Source organism: Lemur catta, chromosome 19 (genome assembly GCF_020740605.2).
Source record: "Lemur catta isolate mLemCat1 chromosome 19, mLemCat1.pri, whole genome shotgun sequence".
Classification (NCBI taxonomy): domain Eukaryota; kingdom Metazoa; phylum Chordata; class Mammalia; order Primates; family Lemuridae; genus Lemur; species Lemur catta.
Genome location: NC_059146.1, coordinates 34,381,328 through 34,389,935, shown reverse-complemented (window position 1 = coordinate 34,389,935; position 8,608 = coordinate 34,381,328). Strand labels below are relative to the sequence as shown.

At 50.1% G+C, this 8,608-nt stretch overlaps 1 long non-coding RNA gene across 1 annotated transcript in view; it reads right to left on the bottom strand.

Moving 5' to 3' along the window:
- Positions 1–858: 858 nt before the first annotated feature.
- The window catches only part of LOC123624781, a 50,596-nt gene continuing 42,846 nt past the window's right edge, over positions 859–8,608 (bottom strand). Inside the window, exons 2-3 of the long non-coding RNA XR_006730211.1 lie at positions 1,551–1,612; positions 859–916 (exon numbers count right to left, since the gene is read on the bottom strand). This is a non-coding gene — a long non-coding RNA (uncharacterized LOC123624781). The remainder of the gene's footprint in view (positions 917–1,550; positions 1,613–8,608) is intronic.

Sequence of the window (8,608 nt, the reverse complement as noted above, 5' to 3'; positions counted from 1 at the left end):
TGCACAGTGGGTTTAAGCGTGTGTATGGTGGGAGTGTGCATTATAAGTGTTTGACGTGCATGTGCATGGTGTGTGCATTGAGTGTCATCCATGGCAGGTGTTGTTTGTGGCCTGTGTGCTGTGTGTGAGCGTGTGTGCATGTTGCATGTGTTGTACGTGCTGCGTGCTTGTGCTGTGTGTTTGTGCATCATCTGTGTTGTGTATAGTTTTGTGGGGGAGGTGGGTATGTATTGTGCATGTTGTGCTGTCTCTGACGTGTTTGTTCTGTGTAAGTCTGTGTGTGGCTGCAGCCTTTTTGTGCACCGCGGAAGAGGCCAAGGAGAATGACGTCACGTCCACCTCAGAGTCACCCCCTCTTTGTGGCAAATGGTACGGAGTTTCAGGTACCAAACTGATGCATACTTTCCTTTAAAGCTAAATTTTTAAATTTAAAGGAATTTTATTTAAATAAAAACATCAAGTGCATAACAATTGCAGGAATGCTTTGTGGAATATGGCACAATTCTTTAGGAAGAAGTTTGGGAAATCCTGCGCTACAGGAATTATGAATTTGTCTCCATGATTCAGTGATATAAATTGAAAATTTTTCTTTCAGAAATTTAAGATCAATGACAGAAAATTAGAATAAATATAAATAAATAGATAAGGTGGAATTGGAGAAGCCAAGCATTTCCCACCCCCTGACGAGCCAAGGCCAGAACCGGCCACCCCTCTCACCTGTGGGCAGGCAGGGAGCCCTCTGGCCACACCTGGCGCAGAGGTGGCGTCTCGGCATCACGTGGCGACGGCTCTCACTCGTCCAGCCGCCGTGCTCAGCTGCGTCTCACAAGAGCCCAGGCTGGGCCAGGCTTCTCCCCACGGAACACCCTCCTCCCCTGTCTTGGCCTCTTGCAGAAGGAACAGGGGGTCCAGGGCTCTGAAAAAGAACCACCACAGGCCTGGACCCTGGTCTGAACTTGCAGTGCCACCACTGCCACTGAGCATCCACCGGCCACGAGGTCGGGCAACGACACCCAACGGCAGTGCCCTCCTGCACCCTCCTCAGACTTCTTGGACTGTCATCACAAGACTCCACAGCAAACTTTTCATGCTGTAGCTGGCCGTTGACACATTGCTTTCATTTACATTCACGACTTCCCTGCACAAGCCTGTGCAGGAGACGTCATCATCCTCCCTAACCAGGAGCAACGTGTGCATCTCAGGAGAGCTCGGTGGGTGGACCACTCCCCAGAGGGCTCCGCCACCTGCAGGTCAGTTCACCTTTGAGTTTCTGGTGTTTTCATTAACCAGGTAAGGTTCTTCCTGAGTGCCACGTGGTTATTAAGGGGCAGAGTTGGCATTAACCCAGGTTCTCTGAACCCCAAATCCCCCACTCCTTCTGCCGTAGCAAGGCTGCCTGGAGTGGGTGTGGCCTCTGGGTGGAACCTCCTCCCCACCTTCCCTGCTGCCACCCAACCTCACCCCCAAGAGTCCCTCCAGCCACAAGACCCGTGCTCCACGGGGACACCTTCTCCCAGGTGTTCCCCTAGAGAGCTCAGCACCGGCCTCACCTTTCCAGGCATGGAGCAATTTCTCTCTGAGACAGGCAGGCAACATAATGAATGAACAAGACCTTAAGGAAAAAAAGAGAGGGAACCATATTTTTCTTTCTTTCAAGATAAAAATAATATCCCTGCACGTCAGACTCTCCTGTGACAGGGCTAATGTCCAGGAGCAAAATAAGAAAAAAGCATCCTCCCCTCGCTAATGTGAGCATAACGGGCCCCTCTGATGACCAAAGAGCCACAGAAAGCCCCTCCGAGTGGTGGTACCCAAGGAGACCTGTGAGAATTCTAGAGGAAAATCTTCCTTTTGCTTCCTTTTATCCCTATTCGTTAAGCACAGCCAGAAAATATCTGTAAAAATTAACCTAAAGCTTAATGGCTTATGTAAGAACGCCTTAATAAAAATATGTTGGCAAGGTTATTGAACTGTACAATTAAACCCCTCCCACTCGATACTTTTCCGTCTAATTTCTGTCTAAAGCTTATTCAGCAAACCAAAATGCCAATGCTCTCCTTCAATTTCCACTTCTTTGAACCTGCTAATTTACGAATAAGAAAGGATTTATTTGTGTTATTAGCTACATGTAACCTCTTGTTGAAAAAGTAGTTTTAAATACTGAGATCCTGAGATGCCTCAAGATCCACCAAGTGTCTGAAGGATGACTTTGATTTTTTTTTTCTTCTGCAAGCTGTGTTTGATTTACATCAATTAGGTCCTCCACATAAGGTATCATATAACAGGAAGGCTAATAACCCAGAAATAACCTCATTAAAAGAGACAGCATATCGGTCTAAACAGAATGAACTCTAAGCAGAAAAATTAGTGACCTGGAAAGTAGCAGGAAGGGGTAATGGCAGTACCAAGAAAAAATACATTCCCGTTAGCCAGTCAGAGGAGAAATCGCCGGCAATAAAGCACGCATACAATAGAGGCAGAAGCACAACATTTTTTTAATGTTTTTAATCTGTTCAAATCCTGTAACATGCAATTTATTTTCCCCCGGTCAAAAATAGTCTCTGAAATCATGCATGTGTTCCTCAGAGACCCGGATGGGAAGGAGATGCCATCACCAGCCTGTGCCTACGACGTGGGCTGTGGCTCTGAGGTCACGTGGTTTCTGAGGCTCTGAATTTTCCCGCCATTGTGCAGTTTCCCAGGTGGGCGAACTCATCATCTCTGACCACTGTCCACCCGACCCCAGCTATGCCAGGCCTTCTTCTCGGTACAAAGACACAACGTGTTCTATCCTATGGCACAAACCGTAAGAAAAAAATGAAGATTCCCCTTCTGCCGCTCTGGGCCGACTCCAAGTGCTCTCCTGTCAATTCCCACATTATAGGCATTTTGTAAATACAAAGTTTGCCAAGAAATGACTGTTTCCATGATGCCTCATGCATGTGGTTTGGTTAAAAAAAAAAAAAGGTAGGAAAGTGGAGACATGCGAGGGAGGCCGTTTTCAATGCAAGAAGCAGCAGGCGGAGTTCTCACAGGTCCTGCCCTCAAGCTCCCGGCACCTGGAGAGTCCGGCTCGCCACGATGCGTCCCAACGGCTATATCCGGATGCTTCCCAGTTCCTGAGCCAGCAGAGCTATCGCTTAAATGAAGAACAAGAGCTGAGCTTGACATTTGTATAGGTGTTCTGTATACAGCACGTTAAGACTGGGATTGTAGTTGAGGCAGTGAGAACTTCCTGATCAGCGATTATGTGAATTTTCCATTGGTCATTCCAGGGCGGTTAAAGCCACCGTCCAGAAATCACTTCTCCAGGGACCCTGGCTCTTGACCAATTCCCCAGGAGCAGGAGACACAGGAGCCCAAGCCCTTGTTCAACCCAAGAAGAGGGTCAGAAAAGCCACCATGCAGAGCAGGACTCAGGGCCTGGGGGACCCATGGCATGCTGGGGTGCTGCAGGGCTTCGGGGCTCAGGGCCTTCCCCTGCCCCACCCAACTCCAGCACCTGGGTTCCTCAGAGTGCAGCGTCCCAGGCCCCAGGTAGAAGACCTAATGTTGGGTTGAGGCATGAAGGGAGCCTCGTGACTCTCCGAAGAGGCCTGGCAGGCGATCTGGTACCTCCTGCCCCCAATCTTCCCGCCACCTCTCTGCCCCCCCATAGAATCACACATCCAGGTGGGCACGGGACTATGGGACCTCGTGGCCTGGACCACAGACCCACACACTGCTCCTGGTTGAGCCCACACTTCCCTTACTTTCCCGAATGAACCCTCTGACCTAGCCTCTCGCCGCTGCAGGAGCCGAGCTCACCCCTGCCTGCCCGCCTCTGTCCTCGTGCCCTGTCCCAGCCCCACCATCCCTCCCCGTCTCCTCCCATCCAAGCCTACACAGAGCTTCCTTCCTCACCCCCGGGAAAGCTTCCCAGGGCTATAGGACAGCAGTGCTCTCTGTCACTCGCAGCATCACCTCCTGGCCTGACTAGAATTACGTGAGCCCTCCCTTCCATTTGGTTTTGTTCCTGAACTCTTCTGGAACGGTGAGGAAAGTGCATGCTGCTTCTCGAGGACGGGACAGTTCCTGCGTGGGCTGGGGACAGGGCGTGGGCTGGGGACAGGGCGTGGGCTGGGGGACAGGGCGTGGGCTGGGAGACAGGGCACTGCACGAAGCTGACTTGGTGAGGGGCTGAAGGGAGTGGCAGTTGCCGTGTGGCTGGGTTGCACTAGGTCTGCCAAATGTTCTCTTTTATGGAAAAAAAATTAAAATCATTTTAAGCCTGAGGTACCAGCCAGAGTCCTTGGTGGCAACCCAGCCCATGGCCTGGAGGCCACCTGCTCCCTCCCAGGGGATGGTGAGTGGCTCCCTGGGGGCGGCGAGACGCCCACCTGGCTGTGGCCCAGCGTGGCCGCACGGCCCAGGCCAAGGCAAGCTGGGACATCGGCCTCATCTGCCACCCGGAGGCCAGGCCTCCTCCTCCTCGTGCCCCACCTGCTGCAGGTGGGGTCACCCCGGCTGCCCTCACAGCATCATTAAGGCAAAGGGACAACTGTGAAGTGTCTCATTCGAATCCATGAGGATTGCCAGAGAGCTAAGAGCTTCTTAAGCAGATTCGTTCCAAGCCATTTCGGCCCCTTCTATAAATAAAGCTTCAGACAATTTCGGAAAAGCGTGTTTGTTTACCTGATAGATCACAATGGCCCCTTCGGTGTCTTTGGCCTTGCTGGGTGACCCTCGGGCACCTAGCTCCCTTTCCCCTAGTTGGGCCCTCTCTGGGCAGCAGGGATGGAGTTTGGCTCCTCGGACCAGCAGGTGCCTGACGCGGTGCCGTCCTCGCCCCGGGCTGGCTCCGACCCCATCCGAGCCATTAACACGGAGGCGGGGGCGGCGGATGCCAGGAGGAAATTATTAATAAGCAGTGTCTGGGGGACTCCAAGCCAGCACGGACATTTCCAGAGTGGCCAAAGGAAAGGGGCAGGACGACGGGAGGAGGGAGCTGTTGTGTTTTTCTCAAAACAGCAGGAAAAAAGGGACAAGAAAACAGGAACAACCAGACAGAGACAAGTGTTTTTTAGCTGAGGCATCACCTGCTTTTCTTTGCAGTCCGTGGTTGGCCCTGACTCGGGTGGGGAGCAGAGCATGTGGATTGACAGGTCTACTAAGCCCATACCCTGTGGAGGAAGGGGAAGAGTCCTTTATAATAGGAAACTGGGGTGTTATGATCCCCCACAAAGTAACGGGCCCCTGGGGGCTGGGTGGGCGAAGCCGTCCTCACCGCCCTTCTACAGGCTGCAAGGCACCACCTGCCCGGGCTGGGGCGCGGCTGGGTGTTACTGCAGCACAGAAAGCGGAAACACCCACCTGGCCAGCCTCCGCCCTACACTCCATCACAGGTTCCCGAGTAAGACTCACATCCTTCAGACCAGTCTGACGTCCCGATAAAAGGAGAAGCCCATAGTTAGGGAAGATGCAGAGCGATAAGGCTTTCATTTCCTCCCGTCGGCCCGGGGCCGTTGCTCTCTCCCCAGAAGCACTGCCCAGCGTCACTGCGTCTCCCATGTCCCCAGACCTGTGCCCTCTCCCATTCTCACTTCCTCACCTCGCCCCAGAGGGCCGAAGCCCGGCCTCCCCACCTGGCCTTCTCCTACCCCCAGATATACTCAATTCCTGCCTCCAAATACGCACGTGGGCTTCACTAAGCAACACCTGGAAATTAGACCCTAGAACTAATGAATCCAAAGCCTCCCTCAGAACCAAGCCCACAGAGACGAACAGGAATCAGCACGGCCTCCAAGAGGCTCAGCGTGGAGCCAAGCAAGAGTGAGGGCTGGCAGGGCCGGAGGAATCGATTTGTCAATACACGAAACACAACCTGAGAGTCATTCTTTCTGCTGAGGTTACCACTTATCCCGGAAGATGCTCTTGGCATCAAAGCATGGCACGAAAGCTTCCCTTAGATGGCAGGATAAGGGGAATGTCAGACACGCACGGAGAGTAACTTGGCACCCGGTGTTTATTAATATTTTAGATGTGGAAGGCGTGCGTCCCAGGGCTGACTCATTGCTTCTGGGGAAGGATCCAGGTAAACAAATTCACAACACTGTTACAAACAAAAACTTCGCCTTCACATCCTGTTCCTTCCTCAGAAAATGATGATGAGCTACTTATTCTGATACGAGGAGTATCTTCCAGACAGAAGGATGAAAGGTTTTAACTGTCTATCTGTGGTTTCTCCATCACAGCATCCTGGAGGACACAAACTTAAATAATAAGTTTATTAATGACACTCAGAAGACTGGATCAATTTTTCCATGAATGCAGAACTTGGCTACGAAGAGATTATGATCTCTGAAAACTTAAAAAGAAAAAAGTAAATTGGGACACTCTGTTCCCCACATAGAGCTTTTTCTACCCAGATGAGTCTGAAAGAGAAATAAAAAAAAGAAAAATAATCAGAGGTCATTTTGTGGGCAGATTCCAGTGCCGGGGCGTCCCTGGGATTCGTTCAAAGAAACCTGATCCCTTCCGCATGCCCCTTGCAGAGTGGCTCTTCCGGTTCGCACCCTGCCTCCCTCGCCCCAGGTGACAAGAACTAAAGTCTTTAAGGCCAAGGCTGCCAGCCCCACCCGTTCCCTCATTCTCAAGATGAACACTGACAAGATCGATCATGAGAACCCAAAGAAAAAAAGGAAAAAAAAATCCATCAAAAAATCAATAATTTTAGCCAAAGGAGTGAAAATTCTGGGACAGAATTATTATGTATTATCATATCCCACTAATTAGCTCTTTTTCCCAAACATCCCATTCTTTGACGATCTCAAGCTCCACCACTGTCTTCCTCACTCTCACCCAGCTCTGCTGTCCCCTCCGGGGAGGAGGCCATTGGATTCCTTCCCTTCTCTGCCCCCAGTGTCACCCCTGGGCTGATCTCAGTTCACTTCATTCCCAGCTCACAGCACCCGCTTCCGACAAATCGCATCTCTCAGGCCCCATCCGTGCAGCTTGGCTGGGGTCACCTTTCTGCTCCTCCGCTCTAGAGCACCCAGAGTTTCCCAGCATCACGGCTGCGCAAGAACAAGCTTCCTAACAGGCTCCCAAGTCCTGCCGTGTTTGGCCTCATGCGATCCTGTCACCTGTATCCCCCAACACCCCCTATGCAGTGTCCCTGGGTCAAATCCTTCCACCGCTCCCTAGCGGAGTATTCTCAGACCACTTTGGTATATTTCCCAATGCCCTTGCTCTCCCTGTCCCGCTCACACTTCACAACCCATTAAAGCCCACCTTTTCTTGGAAGCCTTCCCTGATCAGCCCTTTATAGTTATATGACCAAGTCCCCCTCCCCATAGCACACATCTCACTCTCACGACCACCCTTGGGACCCAGGGAGTCGGCGTGAGATACAGACTCACTTGCTATACCCCGTCCCCTCCGGCCTTGACCAACTGTGCATATGTTTTGCTTTTAGCTGTTCACCTATATGAATCACCTCTCTCTGCAAAGGAGGAGGACACGTCTCATGCTTCCTTCATTTCTCTCCCTGCATGTTGCACAATGTTGGGCACAAAGTAGATGTTCATTAAATAGTTAGGCCTACAGAATAGGTTATGATGGGGTGGAAAGTCCGGCTGCAAACAAGAAAATTCTAGGTCATCTACAGCTAGCCCATAAGAGCACCAGTCACAAATGTGCAAGAATTGAGTCGCAGAGAATTATGGTTTTCTTGGTAAAGGTTGCTTAAAACAAAAGCCCATTTATCTGCCTGCAGAAGACATTTAATCAATTTACATGAGGGATTTCAAAATTAGTCAGTCTGTAATGAACTATGAAATACTGATTAATGCATTTTTGCAATGTTTGATTAGAAACTTAACATGTATGCTAGCACGTTTTTACCATTACGGCATTTCCATGTTAATATTTTGTTTCTCAAAATTGCCAGAGTAGATATTCTGAATCGCAGAACTCAAGTGTATTTGTGGTTAACAATATTTAAAGAATCTCTCTACTGGGAAGTGCTTCTTGATGCTGAAGAGTTCTTTCACATGGGGGCTTGGGGGGGAGACATAGTCCGTGGAGGACATTCAGTATGGAGATTAGCTGTCAAATTATTTGGGAGTTCTCCAGAAACCACTAGGAAAAGGAACCAGCCCCTCTCTCCCCACCCAGATCCTTCCCTAACAATAGGCAATCTCTGAAACAATCCCAATTTTACAAAGGCATAAGAAGCTGAATTCTTTTGGCCATAATTTGAATAGAGCGTCACAGACAAAAATACATATTAGATTTCTCCCCAGGCCAAGGAAATTAGCTGACTATCATTTAGAAAAATTCAAAAACCCTCTTGAACATATAGAGGCCACAGTTTTCACCATCAAAGACTTTTTGTGTCCCTATGTTTCATAGAGAAGGCAAGCAAGTCTCTCTCATGCACCTGGACTGCCCTTGCTCCTGGCAAGATCAACAGGACTCAAACCACCAGGTGATGCTGGAGTCAAAGAAGGGAAAACATGTTGAATTGCAATAATCCAATATTGGAAGCACAATCTTCTTAAACTTACTTAAAACCATCCCATTTGCACATTTGCAGAAGACATCTAAAGAGGTGAATTGACCAAAA